This window comes from Chinchilla lanigera, unplaced genomic scaffold (genome assembly GCF_000276665.1).
Source record: "Chinchilla lanigera isolate Chin_1 unplaced genomic scaffold, ChiLan1.0 scaffold00008, whole genome shotgun sequence".
Classification (NCBI taxonomy): domain Eukaryota; kingdom Metazoa; phylum Chordata; class Mammalia; order Rodentia; family Chinchillidae; genus Chinchilla; species Chinchilla lanigera.
In genome coordinates, this window is record NW_004955409.1 from 5872814 (window position 1) to 5880187 (window position 7374).

General features: G+C 46.4%; 1 long non-coding RNA gene across 1 annotated transcript; it reads left to right on the top strand.

The window, feature by feature from the left end:
• Window positions 1–1714: 1714 nt before the first annotated feature.
• On the top strand, window positions 1715–6981 carry LOC102015291. The gene is made up of 3 exons (XR_259754.2): window positions 1715–3050; window positions 4027–4135; window positions 6735–6981. It is a non-coding gene; the product is annotated as an uncharacterized LOC102015291 (long non-coding RNA).
• The last annotated feature ends 393 nt before the right edge of the window (window positions 6982–7374 follow it).

Sequence of the window (7374 nt, forward strand, 5' to 3'; positions counted from 1 at the left end):
AAGGATAGAATGGAGTCGTTTTTCTTGTTAAGAGGAGGAAGCACAAGGAGAAGAGACTGTTTTGCCTAATTTTCCCCATACACAAAGATTTAAACTGGTTGATGCAGCCTCAGATAGCCCAGAGAAAAGCTGTGGGGAAGGAGGAAAGGAAGGTAACACAGGTCCGGCACCTGCCTCTGGCCACATTTCCCTGATCGTGACTCAGCACAGATTGCTTTCTTGCACTGATCAGAGGAGATTCCATGAGCACCCTGCGTCTGGGACAGGAATCTGAGAGGTGATCAATCTACTTACCCACCAGTGGGCTCTTGTGGTTGTTATTGCTCAGTCACAGAAAAAGATCAGGTGTATTCACTGAAGAAAAGAAGCTCAGAGAAGCCCGTCCTTTTCTGCTCTGCAGTGTCTCTGAGGCTCAATGGCAGTAGGGTGTTAAAGGGTTCAGAGCTGAAGAATCTGGCTTCTTTGGGTCTCATTTCAGCTTCTAACCACATCTCTGTGCCTCAGTTTCCTTGCCTGTAAAGTCATGCTTCCAGACCATGTCTCCAGTCTCCTTCCTGCCCTCTGGAAACAGAGATTTCTAGAGAAATTAGAGCTCTATCAAGGAGGACTGGAAGTACTACGCCCAGCGTCAGTGGTGTTTTGAGTCACACTTTGAATAGTGTGTTAGCTTTCATCCCAGAGACAAATAATTGAGAAAATAGACTTAAGTAGGGAAAAGATGTATTTTCACTGTTTGAGACATTCCAGGAACAGTCATTTGGTCCCACTGCTTTGGGCCTGGGGCACCCAACTGTGGTGAGAGTGCCGGGTGGAGGAGCTGCCCACTTCATGGCTGCCAGGATACAAAGACAGGAAGGGGTGGAGTTCCAAGAGCCTGTTAAAGCCACACCATAGTGATGTCACTTCCTTTTGCTAAACTCCACCTCTTACAGCTTCCACTAACTCCCAAGAGCACTGCAGGTTGGGGACAGGCCTTCAAACATGGCTTCTGGTGATGTTCCAGATGCTTTTAAAATCACACATGACGTGTGTGTGTGTGTGTGTGTGTGTGTGTGTGTGTGTGTGTAGAAATGGAGTTGTTACATACATATTTGTCTTTGTAACTTTCTACTAAAGCTGCCACTGCACCTGTCTCAGAGTTGCACTATGCTCCCATTTCAGGCCACGCTGACCTCTGGAATCCTCCTTCTATGCTTGTAGTACCCTCGGGCACACACCTACATCTAGATGCAAAGTCCATCCGAGGCTGGTAGAGTACAGGATGCCACTTCTCATCCAGGGAGAAGTTGGTTCTTTTAAAACTTCACGAACTCACAAAGGTCCGTCCAAGGTTCTCACAGTTGGTGTCCCAGAGCCTCTGGCTTCCTCCCGAGATGCAATTGAAGTCACAGTAGGCCCTTGTCCTGTCCACGGATCATCTCCTGCTTCCAGTCTCTGCTTAGCCAAAGGGCACACAGTCCATTCTTCCAGGAGCAGAGAGGAGAAAACTCAAGTGGATCAACAAAAACATTTATCTGACCTCTATTTCCCTGGATCCAGTCTGAGAGCAAGAATTTTCTTACCACTCCTACCCTATATGCTGGCCCTTGTCTATTTTCCCTCTGGTTTTTGTGGTTTTTTGTAAGGTGGGATCTCACTATGTTGCCCAGGCTGGCATCAAACTCACAGGCTCAAGTGATCCTCTTGCCTCAGCCTCCTGAGCAGTTGGCATTACAGACAGGTGCCACTGTGCCCAGCTCTGCTTTTGTTCTTGTAACCAGCAAACACAAGGGTTTATGTGCTTTCTTCAGGCAGAGGAAGAGAAGGAGAAATTGCACAGACTTACATGTTTCATCATAAACCAAGGAGCAGGAAAACTTCAGGGAAAAGAAAGGTCAAGAGCAGAAGAAGAGAATGAGAACTGAAGCCCTGAGTCCCACAAGGGAGCAGTAAAGAAGCCATCTGGGGCCTAGAAAGGCTGTGAATTCCTCTGCAGCACTGGTAGCTTCCCTTGGATTTTCATAGCAGTATCAGCATCTTTCTCTCTTTGTGAACATTGTGTGAGAAAAATTTATTTTCATTGCACAAACAGACAAAGAAAGAGCCTAGCAAGGCAAATGATGATTTGCTCTGGTTCTCCTCTCTGGAGGGCTGCAGAATTTGGAATGAACCTGAGAAATGCAAATATTAATTTACCTACCCTTCTGGCCTACCACGCTGGACCGCACTGATGATCACTAGTGCTTCCAGCTCTCCTCTCTTTCCTGAGGATGATGAACACAGAGTATTATGTTTCACAGCTCACAGTGGTAGACAGGTTCCCTTCTTCTGACACAGCGAAAGTGAAGCCTCGGGCTGGAATGGAGCAGCCCCCAGATCAGTAGAGCCCAGACCACTGAATCACTGCAGGGAGGAGCACTTCCCAGAGAGGTCCCTTACCCATGGCAGACCTCAGGTGGGTGAGGTGCTAACTTTTCTCACACCGAGTGGCTGAGATTTCGGTGGTGTTACTACAGCATAACTGGCCTACTTTGATGGCTACACAGACTCAAGCTAAGAGACTTTCTTAAATTAACGTGTGCATCAAAGCCAGATGAGGTGCTTCACATTCATTCTCAAAGCTCTTGCTCATATAGACATGGAGTAGAGGCCAGGAATTCACAGTTTAGTTGCGTATTCAGTCAGTGACAGAGAGGTTGGTACAATGTGTCTATGAACCTCCTGTTTCCTGAGGCTCACACATGCAGAGACTCTGGAAGATGGCTGAGGAGGTTCTTGCAGATTGCTTGCTGCTGAGTCAAGGGGCACAGTCTTTCACTTTGAAGGCCTTACCTCAGTCACGCTCTTAATTTCCTAAGGACCAGCAGCATGGAAGACCAGGAAGACAGGAAGTGTGTTTGCCTGCCAAAGGATGTTCCCATTCTGCAAGATCATGGGAGTGATTCCTGCTGCAAATTTTTCTGAGGACTCTGAGAGATAATTCCAGAAATACAAAAGTCATTTAGCCCTGCAAACATCATGTGGACACTTACCTGTCCTTGTGACACCATAAGAGGCAGGACTTTGAAGAGGTGAGGAGACATGAGGTAGGGTTCCACCCTCATAGATCCATTAATGTCCTTATCTCAGGAGTGAGCTCTTGATCTAAAGAATGGGTTCAGCCACCCCATCCCATATTTGCCTGCCCCTCTGCCATGATAGAATGCCACACAAAGGCACTCTCTAGGGCTCGCTGTCATGCTCTTGGACTTCCAAAGAAACTTCTGTTGTTTATGATTTACCCTGTCCATGGCATTCTCTTACAGCAGCAGAAAACAGACAAAGACCATCCATCCCCTAGCTTGGAAAATGAAGAGTGGCCTAAAATGTAGTTTCTTTAAAATGAAAAATAAATATTCAGCTTCAGGAATGATTACATTTAGTAAAAGCAAACCACAAATTACCTTCTTAATGGCAGTCACAGTTAGTTAGGGGCCAGGAGGGCCACACCTACAGTCACAGGGTAGACAGCATTGGGGAGCTGAGCTGCACATGTAAGGAAATGGATCAGACAAACCTCTGGCAGGATAAGGCTGTGAGAATTGTAAACCTAAAGTCTATGGAGTTCAGAGAAGGGAGAGATTTCAGTTTCCTTTGAACACTGACTTGCTCCTGCATAGTAACTGTAATATCTCCCAAGAATGACAGCCAGGCATTTCTCACAAGGGCTAATGAATCTCTGCATTTAGCTGTGACAACAGTAAGGCGAAGAAATATCTTCAAGGGCCCAGACGTTATTTTTCCAGCCTTGTCCCAGGGATATAATGTGCTTAGAAATTATGACAAATTAGCTGTTTGAGGCAAATCTACATGAGCCCTTTTATAAAAATGGAAGTCTAGGCCTGAGTTAATGGGTTATTATTGGCAAGGAAAATACAGTTGGGCAGGGACGGTGGAGCCTGGTAAGGAGGGACTTTGAAAAGCAGTGAGGAGTTTAAATTTGGCTCTGAAAGCAGGAGATCAGCAACACTTTGCAAGGCCTGAGTCTAACCTTCCTTTCATCAACAGGCCATTGAACACGTGAGCAGACCACAGTCTTTTCTCCTACAGAGGCTGAAGCTAAAGTTGCTGGACAATGCCAAGAACAATGGAAGGAAGGATGACAAGAAATGAAGGGGTAAAATGGAGCCCTGGCCGTGAGGAGAATGCAATGCTATAGTATGAGCTAGTGGAGATCATTTTTGCCTCAGTGATACTGTTTCCTAGAAAAGCATATCCACTCATTTCACACGACCTTGATGAAGCTCCAGCGTAACCAAGTGACATTGGCAATGGCTGGTTCTCTATGAGAACTCTATGAGTTCTCCTGTGCCTTTGGGAGGAAGTTGATACCCTTGAAGTCAGCTTAGGAAGCAGGTTCCTGCCATGGCAGAAGCATTAGTCCTCATGTCCAGATAAAGAGCTGTCCTCCAAAGACCTCAAGTGCTGTGTCTCCTTTGCTCAGGAAGCATGTGTGTGTGGACACCCGAGGAAATCAGGTGGCCTCACCGAGGGGGGGAAAGTTGTTGTACTGGGTTGTTGTAGTTCTTGGGCTTCACCCTTCTCCCCATTAATGGGGTTTAGCTACTTTTTCCCCAGTACAGTGGATTGAACTCAGAGCTTTCACACTGAGCTATATCCCCAGTCCTTTTTAAATTGTTGATTTTGATACAGGGTGTTGCTAAGTTGCCTGGGCTGGACTCAAACTCATGATCCTCCTGCCTCAGCCTCACAGAGGTTGCAGGTGTGTGCCACCACCCCTAGAGGCACTCAGTTGTTTTCTCACTCTTCAGGATCTCCCTCAAGTTTCACCTGTTTTCTTGTTCTGCATGTAACCTCCTAGCCGGCCTGCTCCATGGCCCACGAAGCCTCTCAAATCTTGTCCCAGAAGCATGACCTTACCTGCCTGCTTATACATATATATTTTTTCCTCACAATTTCAGTTCCCCAAAGAAAAATGTGACAGGGCCCGCTTGTTTGATTTTGATGTTGTAGCTGTGGGTCCTGGACTGGCTTCTTGAGTGTGATGTGCCTCCGAATCACAGGAGGGCCAGGAGGATACTCAGGGGCACCAGAAGGATACACCGGTGGTTAGCCCAGAGTGTCTGCACCCAGGTGGACCACATGTGAGGAATGTATTGTGCCAGGCTCTCTCACTCATCCCCCCGTCTCTCCCCCAGCCTCTCTTCCGGTTGTGGTGGTGGCTGTCTGTGCACATCTGGTAGTTCAGTATTCATAGCAGATGCCTGTGCCAGACCCACAGCAGTCCCTCCTACTGGGGCAGGACACACAGATCAATTTAAGTAAATTTGTCAGTGAAAATGATAGAGTGGAGAGATCAAGGATGTCTCCTGCAAAGTCCCCTCTGTTGCTCCACATCTGAATGTGTGATACAAGAGAGCCAAGGTGGGCTCCCTTCTTTGTCAAGGAAAGGGGCTCTTAGCAGGCAGCATCTTAGCAGCAAGGCCTAAACCCAGTGCTGGCGGCTTAGATGTGAACGGTCAATAGCAAGAAGCACTGGGAGTCTCCAAAATGCTTCAGAAGTCCAGTCTCCAGGTACCAAGCAATGGGTCACCAGAAACCTTTCTCTTACAGCCAGGGGGTCCAGAGCTCAGCTCCTTCCAGGGAACCATAGTCCTGGACTCTGCTGCTAAAACTGGTCATACCCACTTCTAGTAATCAGACGTAGCTATCACCATGCTTTGTCACAGAGGGCTCTCCAGGGCAGAGGCCTTTTCCTACTTAGAATTTGGGGTCATGTTGTCATGTGGTGGTCCTAAGTCACATGCCTGGACACACTGCAAGGAAGTCTAGCGATTCAGCTACCTGGTACTCCCAGTGGTTGGCTTTGCTTCATAAGATGTTGGGTTCCCCCGGCTTGGAAAAATGCATTCTGATACTGGCAGCAACAAAGGGTTCTCCCTTGCTTTGTTCATTTGTGAAACAAGGGAGCAATATGAGGAAGATTTTGGCCAGAGTCTGGAGGCTACATTGTGTAAGAGGGACTTAAACCAGGCAGACAATCCCAGGCAAGGGCAGGAGTTATTCGCTGAGCCTACCCACTTACAGGAGAAGAACTGATTACCTTGTCTCCATACCCTACTCAGGAATGAGACCTGTAGGTCAAGTGTAAATAGTCATTTCTAAGAAATTTCAGGATTTATTTTTTAAATAATGTGAGACAGACAAATAACCACATGGGCAGATGTGTAGGTAGAGAGACACATGGAAGCCACAGGAGGAGGATGTTAGCCATGACGGAGAGAGCTTGGGTTGTGCACCTGAACTCCCTTCTGCTTCTAGAGTACTTGATGGTCATGAAAACTTGGGTTGATTCATCTCTAAGTTTTAAATTTGTCACTTGCAAAATTTGGGTAACAGCACCTACTATATAACATTACAGTGAGAGCTGGAAGTGACACAAAATTTCATAGCAGAGTGGCTGGTTCCTGCCAGGTAGCCCATGTGTGCTGGTACTGGTCATGCTGTTATTGATAATGATTTCTGAAGAGAGTTGGTGAGTGCCAGACTCTTTGGTAGCCAAGGAAATGAGGGAGGGAGAGTGACTGTAAGAGTGACGGGGAAAACAGAGCATTCAGGGCTTGGTGACAGATGGGGTGATGGGCCTGTACAACACGCAGGGTCAGGAACATGATCATTTATTGATGAATTATCTTTCTCTTTTGATTCTTGGCAGTAGGTTATTTTGATTTGAGCTGTCTTTTTTTTCCCCCCAGATAACATAAAACAGAGAAAACAACAGAGAACTGTATCTGATACCAAGAAATCTCTGAAACATCAAAGAGTGGCTGGGAACATCCACAGAAGAGTCTGGGAAAGTGAAGTTCCTCCTCTTCCTCTCCACAAAAGGAAGGAAACTGGAAACACGGGGACAGTTTTACACCTGACTTTAATTGTCAGCCTAAGCCTTAAATCAATTTTCGAAGGAGATAGGATATAAATTGCAAATAAATAAATAATCAAGTCAACTCATCTACTCTAGGAATTGATTTTCTCACCAGCAAAAGAAGTCAGACACACACGTGGGGAATGATAAAAAGAACTGGTCCTAACACCAAAATCTCACCTCTCTGTACCTGAACTTAAGGGTCTTATTGCCTTATTCTCAAGGGCCTTCTGAACTTGCATGCATCCCAGCCTGCTATTAGCAAGGCAAGATTGTGGTTGCTAAGCTCACATGCCAACAGCAGCAGGTCTGATCTCCCATTAGCATGCAGTCTCATCTAGCAGGCTAGATAATTAGGGAATAAAGGGTAAGATTTACAGATAATCTGAAAAAGATTCAAATTGCTGAGTGTATTTCTATGCCACATGTATCTAAGAACCAGCAGTATCAGCATACCCAGTGTATTAGTT